Consider the following 22741-nt stretch of genomic DNA (forward strand, 5'->3'; position numbering starts at 1 on the left):
CCGGCCAAGGAGAGATTTTAAAACTGTACAGAGGTGAAGGGGAGAAGTTTCTGTAATCAGAAATCTGGGGTATAATTATAAGATAGCCAGAAGAAAGAAAGATGCAGGTGGAAGAAGTCTCTAGAGCATGATTACTAATGAATTCTCTGTTCCTTATGGAAAAGAGCCACATTTGTAAAATTAAAAGTCAATGCCTCTTTGATGAGAGGATTTGCTGGCTGTGCCGTCCTCTTTTCAAATATTGTGTGACTGGGAAGACGAGTGAGGAAGCTCAGCCTCTAGTCCAGGGCATCGGAGCAGAGCAGGGGGGCTGGCTTTTACCCCCTATGTCTTTCTTTCTTTTTCTTTTTTTTAAAGATTTTACTTATTTATACATGATCTATATCTATATCTATATATACAGAGAGAAGCAGAGACACAGGCAGAGGGAGAGGCAGGCTCCATGCAGGTTGCCCAATCCCGACTTGATCCCAGGATCCTTGGGATCACGACCTGAGCCAAAGGCAGCCGCTCAACCCCTGAGCCCCCCCAGCAGTCCCTTCACTGTGCATTCCAATGTTGGGGGCCGTGTAGAGTTCCTGGCTATGTGTTTCCGCTGACATGAAGTACGGGGCAGCGGCCACCAGCGGGCACAGGGTGGCCCATCTGTCTGGTGGTAGAGCGTCTACTGAAAAACGCTTAGAATTTGACAGGAGAGCGAGAAACACCTACTGCATAAACCTGCAAAGTTACCTGCAGAAAAATTCGACCTTTGTAGTTGATCTCTTGAGTCACGTAAAAAATGTCACCGATTAGTCGTCCCCTTGGCAAACCAGAGACAGGGCCCGAATGGGAAGCGGGTGGGATGGTTTGCTGCAGGCGGCCTCTGTGGGCAAGATAGAGCTCACTATCCTCTGGGCACTCGTGAGCTGGTCTTAAACACAGCCGTCGTTGTCATGAATTAAATTCTATAAACTACAATTGAATAGATTATGTTAGAAACAAAGGTAATAAATGCTAAAAACTCATCATTTTCTAATTATTTTACAATGCTTGATGCTTTGAAGCTTTCCGCGCCTGCTGCGTCCGTGCGGTAGAAATGCTGTGTCACGACGATTCGGTGTCTCTTCCCGACTCCCCATCGGGTGACATCCTGTTGGTTGTTCGAAATGAGCCATGGTGGTAGTGTTTACGCTCTCGAAGAGGCAAATCTTGCAAGTGAGGGCAGTTTTTCTTTTAGAGCTGGACTGATGAACATTTACCAGCACAACACTGTGTCCGTGTGAGTTGGGGGTCGGGGGGTGGTGGTGGTGGTGGCCCAAGGCCTTGTGTACTAGATGGACACAAGTGTTTGTTTCTAAGTTGGGGGGAGTGCCTTAGTTCCAGCTGCTACAACCAGAATGCCAGACTGAGGGGCTGAAACGAACATTTATATCTTCTGGTTCTGGAGGCTAGAAGTCTGAGGTCCTGGTGCCAGCGCGGTTGGGTTCTGGTGAGAATGTCTTCCTGAATTTCCTCACATGGGGATGACAGGGGGAGGGAGAGGAGGAGGAGGAGGAAGTCGGAGGGAGGAGAGAGAGCGCGCGAGCTCGAGCTCAGCTACCTCTTCTTATAAGGTCACCCATCCCCACCCTCATGACCTAATTGCCTCCCAAAGACCCCACCTCCAAATACCATCACATTGGGGATTAAGGTTTCAACATACGGATTTTGGAATTTTGGGAGGACACACACATTGAGTCCACAGTAGGGAGAAAAACTCTCAGCAGAGGGCCGACAGGGGGAGGTAGCTCCTGGAGACCCCGGGCTTCCCTGGAGAGGGATGCTATCCAAGGATGGGAGGCTTCCGAGAGAGGGGCTGAAGGGTCCCGGATAAACTCTCTACACTTTGCAGTTGTGTCTGGGGCAGCCTGAGGTAGGAGGAGGTCTTCTCGAGAGCTCTTCTCTTCTGCTTTTTCCACTTGCGTTGGCCATCGCCATGTCAGCACTGGTCAATGGTCTTTACCAATACCCAGTCTCATTATTTACTATCGGAAACTTCTTTTTTTTTTTTTTTAATTTTTTTATTTATTTACGATAGTCACACGGGGAGAGAGAGAGAGAGAGAGAGAGAGAGAGAGGCAGAGACATAGGCAGAGAGAGAAGCAGGCTCCATGCAGGGAGCCCGACGTGGGACTCGATCCCAGGTCTCCAGGATCACGCCCTGAGCCGCTCAACCGCTGAGCCCCCCAGGTGCCCACTATTGGAAACTTCTGACAGACCCTGGGTTCTGTGGTTTGGGTTACGTCATGGACTAAACGACTGGCTCCCCCAAAAGTCATATGTTGAAGTCCCGACGTGTTGGGATTTGGAGGTGAGGCCTTTGGGAAATAATTCGGTTTCAGTTAGGTCATGAGGGTGGAGCCCCACGATGGGATTAGTGTCCTTGTAACGGAGGGAGGGACACAGAGGCTCTCTCCCTGAGCCAGCGGCACCAGAAAAGACCAGGCAGGCACACCTGCAGGAGGAGGCATCCACAAACTGGTGGGGGGGGGGGGAGCTCATCAGATACCACACCCGCTGGAGCCTTGACTTGGGTCTCCTCAGCCTTCAGAACCGTAAGAAATGACATTGAGCCCACTGCACCTTTCCCCTCATAGCCTGCATTTTCTTTTCATGACACTTAATTTTCCTCCTTTATCTCTTATTTTTATTTTTTGTTTTTTCCTTCTTTTTTTCTTCTTCCTTCTTTTTTTTCCTTATTTTTATTTTGATCTTCTTTCCTCCCTTCTTCCTCTGTTTTGCTCTTCCAGTCCTTCTCTTCTTCCCCGCCCCCAATCATATAATATTTAGACTTCGTTCCCTTGCTTAAAAATATCAGTATCCCCTTTTGCTATTTGCTCCTTAAAGCCTTACCTCCTCCTGAAATACTTTAGTACCTTTTACTGCTGTGGGACCCTCAAGGATTTCCTGACTCGTGGCCCTAATGTTCCTCAAACCCCTAATGTTTATCTAGTAGGTTGCGGGAATTGCTGGGGGAATTCATCTAGGCCGGGCAGGTTGATGCTTGCAAAAACGGTGCAGCTGAGGCCTCGCATCCCAGCTTTCCCTGAAAGAGGGACGGCAATTCACCTTGGCAGTGGAGCAGAACTCACTCGAATTTGTGCTTGTAAATGTGCATCTCTCCTTAAACAAATAGGAGGGGAAGAATCCAGATTTACATCAGAAATAAATTAAAACTAGAGTCCTCACATTATGAAAGAATTCACGGGGAGATTTCCTCAGTGAACAGCTCGGGCCCGGCGTATTGAAGCTGTGTCTGGATTCACAGAAATTCAGCCCTGATAGGGCTTTGCCCAGCAGCACCCTGAGAACGTGAGGCGCCCCTGGGGGGAGCCACGGAGGCACTTCACGTGCTCGGTACGTTGATTAACCAGTATCAATCCTTATTTCTCGTGGCATTTTGCTGCTTTTGGGGTTTTCTCCTGTTACGGGGGAAGCCAAGCCCAGGTGAGCCTGCTGTTTCACTTCCACCCATTGGGGCTTAAGACACAGCTCATTTATTGGGACTCTTGGCTCCGTCCTCTTCTCACTTTAGGCACGGATTTGGGTTTGTGTAACACGTGGAGTGAGAAAGTAGGTCACTGGTGAAATGCTGCGTGCCACGGGTAAAGGATCTCCATCTGAACAGCACACAAAGGACCTTCACCAAAGGGACAGTCCAGACAGAGAGCGAGAGGCCAAGCCAGCGGAGGGAGGCCCTCCAGGAACTGTCCAGGACGTCCTGGCCAGGCCAGGTGTCTGCCCTGGAAACTCTGGTCTGGCGGCAGATTCACGACAAGGTTGCCAGGGCGCTATTGGGTGGGGGGTGGTCACCACCTTCTTTGGGACAAAGTTTTCCAGAGGTCGGATGGGGGGATTGGAGCCTTGGAAGCTGGTTTTTCAACTCTGTGTTCACAAGGCCTCATCTCTAAGTCTCTCCTGCTCCCTTCGGATGATCTGAATGTGGGGCCCCAGGGAGAAGGTGCAGCCCGGAGTGAAGTCGTGGAGACCACAATTCCCCTTTGAAGATGTTCTCTCCTTCCAGTTACCTGCCCCTCACGGCCTGCAGTGGCTCCCCGTTGCGACCGTCACAGACCACCCCAAACTGGGTGGGTTGAAACAACAGAAATTCATTCTCTTACCATCCTGGGCGGCTGGAAGTCGGAGAGCAGTTTCCCTGGGCTGAAATCCAGGTGTCTGCAGGGCCGTGTTTCCCCCTGGAGCTCAGGAGGGAATCCGTTGCTCACCTCTTCTCGATTCTTCGAGCGGCCAGGTTGCCTTCCTTTCTGCCTGTGTCAAATCTCCCTCTGCCTCTTCTTTACGAGGCTGCTTAGGATGGCATTCAGGGCCCACTGAGACCATCCGAGACGATTCCTCCAACCTCAAGCCCCTTAATCACCTCTGCAAAGGTTTCGCCAAGTGAAGTAACATTGACGGGCTCTGGCTACAAATACCTGATATCTTGGGGGGCCGTCCTGCAGCCCACGCCGTCACCTCTCTTCGCTTTTCCGCAGGACTGTGGTTCAGCGTTAGGGTGGCGCTAACCATTCGTAAGTACTGAGCAGCATCGGAAAGCTCTTCCGGGGACTTCCTGCCAACTGGGGGCTCTCTGTCCTCAGAGCAAACAGGTGTCCGGGTGTGTGTACAATGAGACACCCTGGCCAAGAGGAGCGTTTTAGCAGACTCTGCTTTCAATGGCCTTTGCAGGGCGACAATAGAAGGCAGGGCGACCGAGCCAGGTCTATCCCTGTGTCCACATTCTCTCGTGACCATGCACGTCTCTTGTCCTGCACGCGGGGCTAAACATTCCCACATCCACCACCTTCGGGCATCGTTGCTCCGGCCAACGTCTCAGTAAAGAAGCCAATTCCTCCTTTGGGAGGCCCAGAGAGGTAGAGAAGACCTGCCCACGGGGTCACGCCCTGGCCCCGCGCTCCTGGCCCCTCGCTCACGGTTCCGGGCTGAGCTCTTGGGATTTGTACCCTTCAGGTCCCACCGCTGGCTTCTCACGGTCTGGGCGATGAGGGCTCCAGAGGGTCAGCCTGACCCTCGGGCTCCTCTTCTGAGTTGTCACCCCCTCCCCCTCCAGGGTTTTTGCCCCCTCTTTTCCCAGTCCAGGTGTGGTTAGAGAGCAGGAGGTTCTTTCTCTAGCTCTCCTGCTTCCTGCAGCAGGTGGAGCATCTGGTCCAAGGGCCCTAGTGCTGCTCATCATGCAGAAACAGAACGGGGGTGGGGGACAGAAACCAGACACGGGGGGGGGGGATAGCAAAGATTCTAGGCATCTTGTGACATTCCTTTGGCGGCGGGTCCTATCTACAGTTCTGTGCTCCCTCTCTTAAATTGTGTTGGGAAATCCCACGGAGACGTTCCTGGACGTCCTTCTCGCCCCATGTGGCCCGTTTTAGCTACCCAGGGCTGCGTAGCCTGGATGCAGCCCATGCGGCTCAGGCCGACGGGCCTATGGATCTTCCCAGTCCTCCTTCCTAATCTTTTCGAGGTGTGGGGGGCCTTATATCAGCTTCGGGTTCCCTGAGGTGGCTCTTGGGAACTGCTTTGCACAGGCCGCCCGTTCCTGTCTTGTGACATTCATTTCCCTGGACCTTCCCGAAAGCACGTGCGTGGGGTGCGGAGCCAGGCAGAGGTTGGACTACAGCCCAAGACCAAGGTAGAGACTGCAAGCTCGGGCGAAATACTTAGGGACTCCTCTTCCTGGGCCAGAAATAGCTTCGTGTGGCCTCGGACACCAGAGGAAGGCCAGGCGACCGTCGGGACCCGTCTGGCCTACTTCTGCGTCCTCTCGGCCACCGCGACCATTCTCAGAGCGGGGAAGCTCGCAGGAGGCCCCCCCCCCCCCCCCGGCTTTCCTTCCTCTAAGTAAGTAGTCGTGTTCACCCTTCCCTGAGAGCTCCAGGCTGTTGCTCCCAAGGTCCAATTCGTATTTTAAACTTCGATTCATCCATGTAGACATTGCTTTCTGGGATGGGTGGAGTGAGGATGGGCTACCTTGCGGGCCACCGTCCTGTCCCCTTTCCAGACGCCTGCCTGCTGCTTCTCTTAGTTCCCCTCTGTGTTCTTCTCTCCCTGCTCCGCTCTTCCCCGTGCCCTCCATGGAGCAGTCTTTTAAGATTGCATCTTTAAAAAAGGAAATACTTTGAAACACAGAGACAGTGAAAGACCTAATACCCACAGAGGGACCAAGAGATAATTTCCTCACGTGCATTTTTTTTTTTTTTTTTTTTTTGCACAGTTTTGGCAAAGCTGCTTCCCAAACAGATGCATGGAATGTTCCCCACCGCAGGTGTGTGCCTAATGTGGTCGTCGAGTAAATAACACTCAGAATTGTCATTGCCGGGCGGCCCCGGGACGAGCCAGGCCGTCTACCCGGGTGTCTTCCCCGTGAATCAGGGGTGGAGGAGGCCTGGGACCGGGGCTCCGGGGCTGCAGGGGCTCTAGGTTTGCTTCCGCTCAGCAGCGTGGAGCCACCAACCTGCGGTTAATTCAGCCACGCTGCTAGGCCCCTCCTGCTTCACAGGTGAGAAAAACGAGGCCCTGAGTAGCTAAAGATTAGAGCCTAAGTACCTCAGTCCCCTCATCTCTGAGATGCAGAGGAGGGCCTAATGTTTCTCCTCATTCTAAAATGGTCTGATTCTATAAAATCACTCCTTCCAAATTTATACACCATTGCTGATGAGTGCGGCTGCCTCTCTAATTTCCGAGGGATGTGAAGGGTTTTCTAGCAACCGGCAGGCTGAGCTGAATGCCTCTTTGTGCTCGCCATCGCAGCCTAAAGGAAAATCTTTGGAATCATAGCAGGGGAAAAAAAAAAAAAAACCCAAGACACCGAACCCACCCCATCTGAAAAAGTCTCGGAAAAAAGAAAAGTGCCTTCCCTGTAGCCTCTGTTCCACAAAAGGATAAAAAAGATCTTGACACTTCCCCGGGAGTGAATAAGCAGGTGCAGCGATCGCACGAGTCAATGGCAGGGTTTCCCGAGCGCTCCGGGGTCAGGACAGGACCCCCCCGAGCGAGCTTCACACGGAGCCTCGAGGGACGACGCGCGGCCGGAGCCGGGGAGGCGTGTGCTGCTGGGTGGGGACCAGGGAGGACCAGGGGCTCTCGCTGTACCCCTTGCCTTAGCGGCCTGGGGTCTGTCGATCTACGTATCTGTGCGTGTGTCTGTCTCTGTCGTTCCACGCGTGTCCGTGGGCACCCACGTGTGCATCCATCCATCGTTGCGCGTGTGCGTGCGCCTGTGTCCCCGTGCATCTGTCCTTCGGGGCAGCCCCCATCCGTCTGCCTGTCCGTCTCATCTGCTCGCTCGCTCGCTCCGTCTGCCTCTGCTCATTTTCGTCTCGTCGGGCTGAAATTACTTGTCTTCCCAGGAAGGATGAATAATGAAGCGCTTTCCCCCGCCCGTGGCATGTCAATCTTTCTCCCGAGTGGCCTGTTGGGAGAGTGTCACTGAATTGAAATTCCGGGTGTGCCCTGCAAGTGGAAGCACGCATCTACACTGCTTGCCAGGGCTTTGCAGGGACCCCACGGCGGGTGATCCCCACCGTGGGGCCCTCTCCCCGGAAGGGTCCCCCGGGGAGGCGGTTGCGCGTGGTCATCCAGGAGGCCTTGCAGGGTGCAGGGCAGCAGCAGAGTCCCCAACTTCCCATTGCAGTTCTCCCGGCCTCCTGACGTGTGGGTGGAATCGGGGGGCTGCAGGCCCCCATGGACTAGCTCCTAGTGCTTCCTCCTCCTTATGGAGCTTGAGGGCCTGGAAAGATGACGTGCATTTCCTGAAAACGTAGTCATGCCACCTACACAGAGAATTTTCGAAGAGTGAACAGTCATTGTCAGCCCCCCGGGCCTGCTCGTTTGGGGCGCTGCACGTGGGGAGCCGCGGCCACGTTGACTGGGAGCACAGGCGCCGTTACAAGCCTTGCACACGTATCCACACGCTCAACTCTCCAGCAGCCCAATGTGGCGGATGCTGGGAAGGGCTCTGTCTTGCAGGATGCGGGCTAATGAGGTCACCGATGTGGTTTTGATGGTTAAGGTTCACATTTTTTACTTGGGAATTAAATAGGGGAACCTGAAAAGTGAGTTGCTGTCCCACCCACATTTTGCTTTTAAATTCCCAGTTGGCAGGCAAACATAGTTTAAAAATAATGTAAAAAGAAAAAAAAAATAGGGCAATAAAGATAAATAGGGCAGGGGGGAAGAGAGAGCAGTGGCGACGAGATTCCCGACCTGCCAGGGTTGAGGTGAGTGGAGGCGGTGGTCGTGACCCCAGGGCCCTCCCCGCCAGCCCGTCCTTGGGAAGCTCTGGAAGGCAGGTGGGCTGTCGCTCAAGCTTTAGTGCCACAGGCCTCCCGGGCCGGCGGGGATGGTGGTGCCCCCCTTCAGGTCCCCTCCCGCATGCAGGCTTGCTGGGGAAGCCAGGATCCGGGTTCACGGACGATGGGCGTCTGTTGACCCTCTTAGAGGTCACCGGCCAAGTCGTGGGGCTCCTGAGGGGTCGGGGGAGCACAAGGAAAAGCGGATGACGGAGAGCAGGTGTCTAGGCCTCTGACCATTTTGCTCCGGTGACCGTGGGGCAGGTTCAGGGTCGCAGAGGGGGAGGGGACTGGACGGCCTTTGTGAGGTCACGGCCTTTGTGAGGCCGCAGCGCCGGCTGCCGTGTGACCTCCTGGACGGCCCCGCTCACCGCCAGCCTGCGTCGCCTTGCATTCGGGGCCTTTTTTTTTTTTTTTTTTTAAAGATTTTATTTATTTATTCATGGGAGACACCCAAAGAGAGGCAGAGACCCAGGCAGAGGGAGAAGCAGGCTCCACGCAGGGAGCCCGATGCGGGACCCGATCCCGGGACCCTGGGGTCACGGCCTGGGCCCAAGGCAGGCACTCACCCGCTGGGCCCCCAGGGGCCCCGTTTCTGGGCCTTTGAACCAGAGCATGGACAAAGGGGGTCCCTCTGGTTCAGGGTGTCGACAGCTGACTGAGATGTGGAGGCCCCGGGGACGGTGGGTTGGCGGGGAGGGCGAGGCCTGAGGACCGTCCTGCGGCTTCCCCACAACACACACTCACACACTCACACACTCACACACACTCCCCTCCCCCTGCCCCGGGTGTCCCAGACAGTGTGTCTCCCGCGGGTGACTGAGGCACCTCAGGGGTTGGCCCGAGATGGCTCCTGTCAGGAGGCCACGCCGCCGGCCGCGGCTCTGTCCTGTGAGGACATGCGGTGCCCACGGGCCCTTCTGAGGCCCTGCCCGTCCTGCCCTGCGCCGAGCCCTTAGGACGGGAGCTCTGGAACTTTCTTCCACTGCCAGGGCCTCCCCTTCTCCTCAAAATCTGAGGAAAACGCTTGTGAGCGACCTCGCAGCGCACGGCCACTAGATGGGGCCAAAGGTCCGTGCAAGATTCTGTGCGGGCGCGGGTGTGCGCTGGGCCCAACCCTGCGATTCCGCCCTCAGCTCAGGAATCCTTGGGGACGGGGAGGCCTCGCTCGTGCTCATGATCCCACACGCACTAACGGGTGCATAATGCGGCCTGGTGACCACATGTTGTATTTTTTTTCCCTCCCTCAGAAATAAAATTTCTCTCTCAGCGGAGAAGGATGTTCCCGCACATCCAGCACGGGCCGCTGCTCCTGTGGAACCTCCTTCCCGGGGCCGCGCTGGGCCCTTCACGCCCTGACCCAGACACCTGGGCAACGGCCTGGGAGCTTGAGGGACGCAGGCCACAGAAGCCACAGTCTCGGCTGTTCTTCCCCCAACAAAACGAAGATTCGACTCGTCCAGGACATGTTCCCATTGATCCACGGAGTCAGGATCTGCAGGGTCGAGAGACAAGTGGACAGACACTCCCCTTCCCTGTGGAAGGGGCCTCAAGGGGGAAGCACAAGGGGGTCTTCCGTTGAGAACGTAATCGCCCACGGCGCCAGGGAGTTTAAGAACAAAACACCGGTGGGCAGAAATACGGTTCTTTGTGGCCGTGACTCTTAGGTGGCTCTTAGGTTCCTACAGTCTCGCGTGTTCCCTGGGCGCTGGGAGTCGCAGAATGTGGGACAAGTGTCAAGTGAGAACCGACAGCAGCGTCTGCATGAAGCCAGCCCCACACACTCGTGGGCATCTCGATTTATTCTCAATATCGACTCTTTTCTTAGCGGTGCCATGAACAAAAGGCCGAAATTTCCTGCTTATGATGCCCCTTTCGGTATCTTACTGATGACCTCTTTGTGTGCTCATTGTTTATCTTGTGCAGAATGTACTTGCGGGGAGCTAAAAAAAATAACCCAAGCCCCCCAAACCCACATACCTACCCTTAATTTGATGTTGAGTTACAAATCCTTTGAAATCTCTTACCTGTCATAGATCTCCAGCTAATTCTCCAAATTAATTTTCTGGAACTGCACGAGGAGGGCAGGTGCCTTGCGCGTCTTTTTCACTCTCTTAGGCTCAGCCACTGGCATCGTGTTTGGCACACGGTGGGTCCTCGGTCTACTCGCTCAACGCACGAATGGCATGAAGGCCTGGCCTGCATGGACTTGGCCCGGAGAGAACAGGGTAGTTGCTATGTGTGCAGGGCTCACATTCTGGGGTCTGCCTGTAGCGGAGGGACCCTTCCGGAGGCAGGGACTTACCTAGAGACCTTGCAAGCTTATGACTGGAAAAAAGTAGGTTACAAATCAGTGCATTCTCCTTCCAAAAATGGGGACTAACCCTGATGCGTCTCAAATCAAATCAAGATTCCCAAAGGTGAATGTGGCACAGTGATTTTGAACAGGTTCGTTGTTTTTATCACTGTGTATCGTAAGTGGGGGACAGTTAGTCTGCCAGGGTTCTCCCCACACCCACCCCGAGTTCCATGGTGTCTTACTGCTTTCCATCATGCTAAACAGTCATCCCATATTGACTTCGGGCCCACATGGCCATTTGCAAAAGTGGTGCTGGTGTACACTAAGGCACACATGCATGTTTATTTATTTTTAAAGATGTATCATTTCTTGGGGCGGGGGGTGCTGCAGAGGGAGAGGGAGTCTTGAGCAGACTCCACACTGAGGGCAGAGCCTGGTCTCAGAACCTTGAGATCATGACCCGAGCTGAAACCAAGAATTGGACCCTTCACCAACCACCACCCAGGTGCCCTGCACACATTCATGTTTAGACCCTAAGCTAGACAATGCAGAAGCTCTCAACGAGATGAGAGCTTTCATCAACAGGCTTTTTGGTCAAACTTCATTTCCAGAATAATCAAGGAAGCAGATGGATTTGCCTTTATCTTTGATACTTCCAAAGACTTATTTATTTATTTATTTATTTATTTATTTATTTATTTATTTATTTTACCAGCAATGTCTTTCCCTCCATCCCCTCTCTTCCCTTCCTCTCTCCTCTTCCTCTAGGCAAGGAGATAGGTGTCTGTCTTTCCCTTCAAGATGAGGTAAATCATGGCCCCCGGCCTTCAAATGGGGAATAATGGTTCTATCTCCTTGGGCGGCATCCCCATTCAGTGATGTGGAGCCACCCATGGGTCAAGGCTGGGACTGTTCCCTGCTGCCCAACAGCCAGACCACAGAGTTTGGGATGTGACCACAGCAGGACCAGAAATGTCTACCTCCTCCCCGGCTGCTGAAGCCCCTGACCCAGTAGGGAGGGAGCCAGAATTGGCCTGCAGCTCCTCCTCCAGCCAAATTCTCTTCCTTTGGCTGCCGGACTCGTGAAGCAAACTGAATGCAGGCCAGATCTCCTGGGTTTTCACATTTCAATCGCTCTTTCTTCTGAGCGTTGCTTACTCTGGTCAGGAGGTAAGGAGATAGCCACATAGAACGCTTGCTCAGGGTGCTCCTCTGAAGTCTTCTTACTGCTCTGGGTAGGACCCCACCTGCCCCACAAGGAGTTTTGTTGGGTACTCAGAGCAGCATAGCTGTGTCTGAAGACATCTTTATGGATATTCTCATCAAAACACCTCATCAAAGTTACTGGGCCTCGATGCCCCTTTTCATACCCTTATCAGAATACACAACCAAGGGTTGTGGAAGGGGTTCTGGGACCATCTCTATGAATCTGCTGGGTGGTGTGTCCCAGTCATCTTGATAGCAGATACCCTTTTTGTGGCACCTCAGTTGAGATGGGAGCAGAGTCTCATTCTAATGTCCCATTCCTTGAGGACCGAAGGGGGGTCTGTAAGAAAGCCAACTGTGAAGAGGTCTCTGTCAACCATAAATTTCTGTGCACATGTCACTCACCAGCCTCACCACTCTCTGTTAATCTGATAAGGGGGTCTGATTACAACTTCTACCAGGAAGTATTAAAAGCCCATTCCAGCCTGAAAATATCCTTGCTGGAAACAACGTTTAGAGTCTAGGATTATTGGTAAGTGATCAGGTGGCAGAGGAGCAGTCGATTTCCAATCCTCTCTCAGAGGCAGTGGACAAGCGGAGAGTCGTGTGCCACAACTCGTGTGGAGTGGAAGCTAACCATTGTTGCTGAGGAGACATCCCTAGTCCAGGTTGTGTGAGGACAGGCAGTGGCAGGTCGAGTAACTGTGAAGCAAGGTAGTTGTTTTCAAAAGCCAAAGAGGAATTCAGTCGGCGTTTAGTAACTGAAGGAATGAGAGGGACGGAAGGAAGAGGGTACCCAGGCATAGCCTGGGCATGCAACGGAAAGAAGGGATCACGTGGGGGTGTGCGCTCATGCACACACGTGCTTGTGTACCTGGGAATGGGGGAAAGGGTGTCATCAGGGCATGAATTAGACACTGAATTGGTCTAATAGAAAGTTGACAGAAGGAAGGTCTTAAGAGCTAATGTTGACTTTAGAGTTGATGAATGGTGAATCACATTGGGTTCTCTTAAAACATGTTTCCTTTTGGGGCACCCGGATGGCTCAGTTGCTGGAGTGTCTGACTCTTGGTTTCTGCTCAGGTCATGATCTCATGGGTCATGAGATTGAGCCCCGGGTTGGGCTCCCTGCTGAGTGGGCAGTCTCCCTGAGACCCTCTCTCCGTCTCCCGCTCCCTCCATAAGCATGCCTGTGCACATTTTCTCTCTCCGCCTCTCTCTTAATAAACATATCTTGAAAAAGTCTCTTTTTTTTTTAAAGATTTATTTATTTATTTATTTATGATAGACACAGAGAGAGAGAGAGAGAGAGGCAGAGACACAGGCAGAGGGAGAATCAGGCTCCATGCAGGGAGCCCAATGAGGGACTTGATCCCGAGACTCCAGGACTGTGCCCTGGGTCAAAGGCAGGCACCACACCGCTGAGCCACTCCGGGATCCCAAAAAGTCTCTTTTTTTAAAAAAAGATTTTTAAAAAAATTTGTTTGAGAGAGAAAGAGAGAATCTTAGGCAGACTCCACACAGAGCCTGGAGCCAGACACAGGGCTCGATCCCACAACCCTGAGATCACGAATTAAGCCCAAATCAAGAGTCGGTGCTTATGCATCTGAGCCGTCCTGGTGCCCCTAAAGATTTTATTTTTAGGTGATCTCTACACCCAATGTGGTGCTTGAACTCACAACCCTGAGATCAAGAGTCGCACGTTCTTCTGACCGAGCCATCCGGGTGTCCCTAAAACATGTTTCTCATCACCAGGTAGTACGTGCATGCAGCAGAAAGGGAAAACATGATGAAATGTTCATATATCAGGGCTGGTATGTTCCCATGGCCATCCTGGCAGTAATTTCGTATTTGTTCATCTAGCCCGGAGCAAGGCTTTACTTACCCCTGTAACCACTTTCTATTGCTCATGGTCCATCTAGTTTGGAGCAAGTTGACAGGTCATGAGTATTTGGTGTGGTTGAACTAGCTACTGGGAGTGTTCCAACTGGCGGAGGGTAGGAAGCAGGCATGGGGTGGTGCTCGGTACACGGGGGGCCGAGATCAGTGTCATTCTCAGGTGAGCATCACCAGGTGGCAAACCACCCTTGGCCGTGGGTGGTCCTCACCGAGGCACGGAGGGAAGATAACCTGGCCACTCTCAGCTCCCTGCAGCTCCCTGGACCTGGCAAGCCTTTCTTTCCTACGTGGGGCTCACAACTTCTCCTTGTCACCCTCTTCGGTCCCTGATGGTGCTCCCTGCACGTCTTCTCTCCAGCCCATGGGGGCTTTTCTTCCTGTGTTGCTCCCTCTTAAACCTTTGCTCTGTTAGCATGTGGCAGAAATCTTCCCGCCCTAGATTCGGAGCAGAAAACAAAAACATTTTTCTTTTCCTTCAAAGTTGAGTATTGGCAACACTTTTTCTTGTTCTGTCGTGTGTGACTCATGCCAGGGCACCTGTAAAGGGTCTTGGTGACTCTAGTTCTGGGGCTAAACATACTGATTAATAATCAGAAATATTCCCACATTATACTTCAAGACAGGAAGCGCTTCCTAACACCATCCCTTAGAACGAACCGCTATGTACATTTGCTCTATGTTCTTCTCTACCATTCTAGGCACGTAATGACGTGTAACGGCACGTGCAAATGTGACCTGTAATTATGGCGACGTTATTCACGGAAATGGAATGACTCTTTGGCATCTTGTGTCTTTACCTAACACACTTTGGACATCTTTCCAAATTGTTAGTTGTGGATCAACCTCAGAATCTCTGAGGCGGGGTGGCGGCGGGGCTGGGGGAGAATGACATTCTGGAAAAAGCTGCTCAGGCAATTCTGATAGCTAATCCCCCCCCCCCCCCAGCTGCTGCTGTGGGACCCCTCTATGGGTGATACCCTCACCTCTCCGTGCCGGGCCCGTGAGCACTGTGCTCGATGACACAGCAGCAGGTTCATTGGCCACCCCCTTATTTATTTTTAAATTTGAAAATGTTCCCTAACGTCTCTGTCTCCCTCTCTCCCTCCCTCCTTTCCCTTCTTCCCTTTTCATTTCTTCTCTTTTGCTTTTCTTTCCTTACCATTAAAAACAACCAGTCGAACATAAACACCATTAATAAGCAAAAGAGCAACAGAAAGGCTTTTGTCTACCTTTCGTGTCCTATAGATAGAACCGTACCTGAGTTTTGGTCACCCCGAGAGAGGAGCCACATTTAAAGCCCCCCCCCCCCCCCCGCCGAGAGCAGCCCATGGCCCCCCCATGGCCTCCCTGTGCACTGGGGAGAAGCCCCCCGGGGAGGAGCAGGGGTCTGGGAAGCAGGCTCTGCAGGGACCTCAGGGCTGAGCTGAGGCTCCCTTGATTCCTTGGAGACCAGCCTTCCTCCCCTGCCAGAAACCACGAGGTTTCTCACCAGCTGTATTTGTGGTTCTGCGTAAGGGCCTAGGAGGGGAGGATGCAGATAGAACCAGAGCAGCTCTGGGGCTCCTGTGATTTCCTCACTCATCCTGTTGGGGGGAGAGGAGCCGAGCGGTCACCTGGCTCCCCATCCTCCCCCAGCTCCCCTGCTCCGTTGCTGGTGTTCTTGCCTGCGACAATCGGGCCTGTATTTCCAGGCTGGAGCTGGGAGGGCCTCGGCCTCCATCCTCACACTACCCGTATCGAGGCCTTCATGGCAGAGGCACCATTAGAATTCCAGCTTCCCCTGGAAACAAGGGAGATGGTTCAGCAAATATCCCTCTGACTTCAATATTCTGTCCCCGTCTGATCAATAAGGAAACATTTTTTTTTTTAAGATTTTATTTATTCATAGAGACACAGCTAGAGAGAGAGAGAGAGGCAGAGACACAGGCAGAGGGAGAAGCAGGCACCATGCAGGGAGCCTGATGTGGGACTCGATCCCGGGTCTCCAGGATCACGCCGTGGGCTGCAGGCGGCCCTAAACTGCTGCGCCACCGGGGCTGGGCCCAATAAGGAAACATTTTTGACAAGTCTGATGTTCAGTTTTTAGGAAGAAAATAACCTTCTTGGGCTGACGGAGGAAAGATTTCTGCGCCAGGGCACAGAGAGAAAGCCCTCACCTCGCCTTTCACCCTGGGCTTGCGTAATGGGTGCTTGGCTTCTTTTGCCTCTGTGACAGCTTCTTTCCATGAGGGCCTTTTTTCCTAAGCTCACCTATCGGGGCAGCAGACATCACAAACCACGACACTGGCAATCACAAAGAAGAGAAAAGAAGCTTCCCGAAAAGTGCACGGCATCCTTTGGTTTTCTTAGGAATAAGGGACACTGTTATATTATTATCCTGTTTCAGAAGGAGCTGCTCTGGCCCTCGAATGGGATTTCGGGAGAAATCTTCCAGGGGAAATAGAATTAATCTTGCAGGAGAAGATTAATTGCCCTGCTTTACGTCCCTCTGTCCAGTGTTTTATTTGGTGACTCTTCCTTTCTGTCTTACCAATGAGGAATCTGAGGTCCCGCCAGGAGCAATTTGACACCTGTGGTCACCTGCTTATTAAAATATGTCCGTCTCAATTTTCATATTCCTCCTAGGCTTGAGGTCAGAAGATGTTGTAGATGCCCAGGAGAATTTCAGCACAGAGGCAGCAAACCCGCCAGAGTTTGGGGGTGCCACCTCATATGGGCCATTTGGCCTGGCCTCACCCCGACCTGGTGGTTCCCTCTGCAAATAAATCAGGTTTGAGACCATCTGCTTTCTGCTTTCGAGGTCCATGGGATGTAGGACAACGAACTGTGGTTCGGGATCTTAACTGTGGGCTCCCAATTAAGTGGGATGTACACAAGGTCCTTTCACCCCTGGAAGACACCGGAGGGAGACTCCATACGCCCTTCAGAAGTCTACATACTTCCAAGAGGTTTGAGAAGGGTCTTCTCTCTAAGGGCAGACCAATTCCAACTCTGAAGCATGTGTGTTGAAATGATTGACTGGGGGTGTAGACACCTAATCAGGATCTGAAAAAAGAAAGCTTGGGGTTCCCACCCAAGGAGCTAACTGAACGTTGGTGGAAATCAATGCTTTAAGTGGAACTGAGCTGGTGGCTGGAGCCCCAGCCAGTCGGGGCCTGGGACTTGGGCACTCGGTTTATCAGCTGCAAGTCTAGTTTTGTTCACCGACGACGAGCCCATAGTGGTTCTGCAGGCTGATTGGCTGGGGGAGGTTCTCTTCTCCTCCAAAGACAAGATCATCAATCATGTTACTGGCTTTTGTCTTGGCGAAGGTATTTAGATTTCAGCCAGCTGGTTAGCTGCCTGGAGGCCACCTGCCTGACGGAAAAATAAAGAATCAGTCTCTTTCCCTTTGTAAGGAGAGGGGAGGAAGTATCGACTTGTGTGATAATTTTAGGTGGATGATTAAATTTGGCCTCTTAGGCTCCAGCTGAAAATTCAATTCAGATGACTGGTTCTCCTTTTCATACATGGTCGAGCAAGCCCGTGTGCTGCCAAGGCTAATGTTCCTGATGCTGATTGTCCCTTCACTTTAACAAAGCACAGAATCCCAGGCCCACTCTCTATTTCGTGTGCCTCCGGGCTACGGGAGCATAATGAGGAAATGCACTCTTTCTGCCTAAGTTAAGAACACTGCTCTTAGGCCGGGGGCTCGGGGGCTCTCTCGACTAACAAAAAGTGCTCTGTAGGAGTGACTCAGAACAGTGATGATTTCTCTGACGACAGTTTATAAAATATACCAGTTTCCTCTGGTGCATTTCAAATTTGCAGCGCAATTGGACATGCCTCTGGTGCCACTTGGCTGAAACATCCCAATCTCAGATGCCAAAGGAGTGGACAGGGTCAGAGTGGATGAGCTAGCCCAAGCCGGAGAGGCATTTGGACTCCCCCATTTTGCGCTATCAAGTCTGTCAGCAAATCCTGGCATTCTATTTCCAAAGCATTTCTCCAAACTTCCCACTTCTCTACATCTCCACTAATTGCCACCCTGTGAAAGCCTCCATCATCTCTCACCTGGACCACTGCAATGGCCTAAGTGGCCTCCCTGTTGCCATTTTTGCTTCCCAAAGCCATTTCTCCCACAGAAGCTAGGGTACTCTTTTTTTTTTTTTTTTTAAAGATTTTATTTATTTAGTTGAGAGACAGAGAGAGAGATAAGGAGAGAGAGCTCCTGTGGGGGTGGGGGGGGGGGTGGGGGGAGAGGGAGAAGGAGGCTCCCTGCTGAGCAGGGAACCCCATGTGGAGCTCTGTCCCAGGACCCTGGGATCATGACCTGAGCTGAAGGCAGATGCTTAACCGACCGAGCCCCCCGGGAGCCCCTGGAAGCTACGATACTCTTAAAAAGAAAGAATTGGGTCAGAAAGCTCTCTTTATTATCAACCCCTACTAGCTCCCATTATTACTAGGCCCAAATGGAGCTCTCCGACGGAGTCTTCAGGACCTTACGAGTTCTGGCCCCTGCCCACCTACTGACCTTATCTTGTATTTCTCTTCTCTCTTACCCTGCCTTGCCATGTCTTGAAAACCTCTAGCTGTCTTCTTAGGGCCTTTGCACTAAGCACTCCCTGTGTCTGGAATGTTCTTCCCCTGGCCAACATCTTCCCAGGGTATCATCATTTTATTCCAGTTTCAACACAAAGGTCAACGCCTCAGAGCTGCTTGACTATTCAAAAGTAGTCTTGTCCTTCTGTAGCTTATTAACCTGGTTAATCTTCAAAATAGCACTAGTTCCTGCGGTACACTTTTCATGTTTATTTGGTTATTGCCTGACTCCTTTACTAGAATGTAAGATTTATTACAATGTGGACTTTGTCTCTCGTGTTTAGAGCCTGCCAGGAGCCTAGAACAGTGTCTCGTAAATAGCAGGTCCCCAGGAAGTGGTTAGCAGATGCGGCTGCAAAGAAGAGATTTTCCTGCATGATACAGGACACTTTAGGTGTGGCCCTACCAAGAACTAGGAGATGAGGCTCTTTGCACGTTTATTTATGATCCATATTCCAAGCTTCTAAGTTATCAGATATTTTCTGGGGCCTAAAGTCTGCGTTGTCGTTAAATGTACTCAAACCATGACAGCCTCTTATCTGGAGGAGCTAGGGGGCGGATCTGGCCAGCTGAAAAGCAAGAGTACTGTTAATTTTAGGATCTATTCTGCGCGACATTTTTGTCTTGCTAAAGGTGAGGGGCCGATGGGAGAACAGGAGAAGACCGCTCCCCAATGTTTCTGTATTCACATTCGGAAATGAGTTGGCACTGGGGACCATCTGTGTGCTCACCCTGATTTGAGATCTAGGTCTTATTTTTCCAGGAAGGGCTGGTGTCTATGCCGTGTCCTCAGTGTCCAAAATGTCTTATTCATGCATAAACAAAGGGCAGGCCTGATTCAGACAGGATGAATCCCTGAACCTCACAGACAGGAGAAAAATGTAGAGTCGTGATACTTAAGACATTTCTCAGCCTTAGTTGTCAGCACTGGTACCCACTTCAGCACATTTCTGAAATGAACTCTGCTAAGGCTAGGTCAGCGATGCCATAAAAAAGAATTTTGCAATTAAAAAGGCTTAAAGGGATCACTGGCAAGATGGCCTTTTTTTTTTTTTTTTTTTTAACCAAGTTACTTAAAGAAGTCAACTCAATAGAAATATTTCCTTACATCAGTTTTGCCCAGCAGTCAAAGTGAGGGGAATGCTGGCTGAGAAGATCTGCCCTTTGAGCCCCTACATGGCAGTTTTTAGACTTTGGCCTCTGCTTGAGAAACCAATTTTTAAAAAGTTTTTATTTATTTATTCATGAGAGACCCAGAGAGATTGAGAGAGAGGCAGAGACACAGGCAGAGGGAGAAGCAGGCTCCCTGTGGGGACCTGATGCGGGACTTGATCCCAGGACCCTGGGGTCACACCCTGAACCGAAGGCAGATGCTCAACTGCTGAGCCACCCAGGTGCCCCGAGAAGTCATTTTTAACCTGATGAAGGCAACTATATGGTGACTTCCGTGGTCCTTAATGTTTGATAATCTACAGAGAAAGATAATAGGAATAGGAAATGAGATACAGATAAAACAGCTCATTGGAAAAGTCGTACCTTATGAACAGCCATAAGCCTCACTATTTTAATTTACCAGATGGATGGTAGCGATTCAAAATATTATAATAAAGGAAAACAATCACCTCTACCAAATCACATACTATTTAATGTACATTTACTGCATTCAACCCATCTGGGTCTCAGGAATTGGATCCTACAGGCTGTTTGATAAGTTAGCCATAGTACCCCAAATCAAAGGCAACAACGTGAAACAAAAAGAAGCAAAAGTCATTAGTGTCTGGTGTCCTCTCGCTGTTTTAAGGGGAAGCAGCTGTTTTCATGAGCCATCCTGTCATGATAAGTGTCTAGAGGAGTTGACTTGAGTTCAGACTCTCCCTTGAATGGAAGGCAAGTAGAATCCATAATGAGAGATTATCCCGTGGGAGGAGTTTTAAATCAGAAAATTGACTACTTCTTTCTGATAGTTTGCAATTACCAGGACCGTGCACATACACGCAGAGCGAAAAGGACCACATAACTCTGTGAGGGGATGGAATGGGGGGTTTAGAGAGTGTTTGAGCTGGAGAGCATCCAACCTGAACCTCCTCTTTTTGCCAACAAGGAAACTGAGATCTGAAAGGGTTAAATGCTGGGCCAAGGGCAACACAGATAGTATATGAGTGACTAAGTCAGGGCTAGTGCTGGATTGTGGTGACCCACAGTTCTTCTAGACAGAATGGAAAATTAGAAAAAAATCCATTATTTCTTATGCTGATGATACTTTCTCCTAAAGACTGTCGTTCTCCTATGAGGTGTATATGTGATGAAAGAACAGTGGTGTCTGAGGCTGAACACGGGATCTTCTACTTTAGGCTGTCTGATCCTGGGTAAATTATTTAACCAATCTGGGTTCCCATCCCTTGATCTTTGGAAAGTACAAACGTAGACAGTGGTGAAATTTAGAGACAGTATATGTGAAGGCTAGTGTATAGTGAACTCTCGGCAAATGGTAGGTATCACTGTCATTATATTAGAGGAAATATTGTTTACTGATTGAAAGAGTGGGTAGTGGGGTCAAACGGACAGGCTTTGAATCCTGCCTCCATCACTTCCTAGTCCTGAAAGCCTTGGATTATTTATTTATTTATTTATTTATTTATTTATTTATTTATTTATTGAGTGGGGTGGGGGCAGGAAGGGGCAGAGGGAGAGAGAATCTCAAGCAGGTTCCATGCCCAGCGTGGAGCCCGATGGGGGGCTCATTCTCACCACCCTGAGATCATGACCTGAGCTAAGAGTCGGACACTCAACTGAGTGAACCACCCAGGCACCCTGGATCCTTCACTTTTAAAATGGGGGAAAACAAAAAGATCTACTCCATACAGCTGTTGTGGGTGATGTAATTCATGTCATGTGTTTAATAGTGTATTGAATATTGAAAAGTTTGATAAACATTGGCCCTTATTATAATTATTTTTCACTTTGCCATGGAGGATATAGGGCAGGGATCAGTAGACTATTTTTTTTATAAATTTATTTTTTATTGGTGTTCAATTTGCCAACATATAGAATAACACCCAGGGCTCATCCCATCAAGTGACCCTTCTTTTTTTTAAAATAAAGGATAAATAAGTGGATATCAGGGGTTGCATGCCATGAGCACTTTGTCACAACTACTTAACTATGCCATTGTGGCAGAAAAGCAGCTGTAGGTAATACGTAAATGAATCCGTATGGCTGTGTTCCAATAAAACTATATTTGCAAAAAACAGACAATGGGCTGGACTTGGCCTGTGGGCCATAGTTTGCCAACGCCTGATACGTTGCAATTAAGAAGAACTCCTGCTCCGGGTTGATACAGGCATCCTGTTGATACAGGTAAAGAGGGCAGGTGTCTTTTTTTCAGGGAAAGAAGAGCTAAAGGAGTCACCTTTGGCTCATGTTTCCTATCTTCAGACCCTGTTCACTAGAACTGACTAGTAACAGGGCAAGGGAGTCTCATTTTCGCTCCCTGACCACAATGTGCTTTCTCCTTCAAGACATGGCCAGTCAGGCACATCAAGAGACAAACAACCTAAGGGTCGGCTCATAGTCAGATCCAGTCAGTTTCTGCGCTGTCTTTGAATCGCATTTCGCGATGCCAGCATACCAGATCAGGGCAGTTACTTGCAAATCCTGTGTGCTTCTGATAGTGGCGTGATTTGCAGTCTCCTTTATCACAGATGCTCGGGGTTTTTCAGTTCCCCTGTTTGGGGAATGCCAGGTGGCTCTGCCCTTGCTTTGATTCCTTAGACCCTTCTCGAGAAGAAGGTCTTCGGAGACAAGGTATTTTTGGCCTTTGGCACTGCTAGCTGACCTTTTTCCTGTTGTTCGCGAACCTCCCAGGCAGAAGGTTGGGTGGCCCACTTCTGGAAATGATTAAAGGTGGCACTTTGCTCCAGAGTGGAGGCCTAATCTTATTAATCTGGTACCAGAGTACATGTTGCAGAGAGAGAGAGAGAGAGAGAGAGAGCGAGAGCTTAAACCTGACCACTTTCACACTCTGTGTCGAGACGACTTATTTTCTACCCACTGATCTAGGTTCTGGGGCTGCAGGAAAGAAGCATATGGGACAGCTGCAAAAATTAAGGAGTGAATTCTGATAGATAAACACTCAGTTGCTTTACACAGAGCACGGTGATTGCCAGCAATAGTCTAAATGGCAATGAGCTAATCATTAGGGTGAGGCCCCAAGACTTTATCAACAGCAGTGATACAAGGTTAAGCGCTCCCCACAGAGCACATGTGCAGAGAAAGCTATTTATGGGGAAAAGGATCAGGTCCTTGTGGTTTCAGCAGAAACTGTGACCAATTTTCCCTGGTTAGAGTCAGGCAGGGCAGTTAGAAAGCACCACGACATTTGGTAGGTGGGGAATGTTCTCTCTTGCATTTCCGGCAGTAAATCATTGTGCTA

The sequence above is a fragment of the Vulpes vulpes genome, chromosome 4, assembly GCF_048418805.1.
Source record: "Vulpes vulpes isolate BD-2025 chromosome 4, VulVul3, whole genome shotgun sequence".
NCBI classification, from domain to species: Eukaryota; Metazoa; Chordata; class Mammalia; order Carnivora; family Canidae; genus Vulpes; species Vulpes vulpes.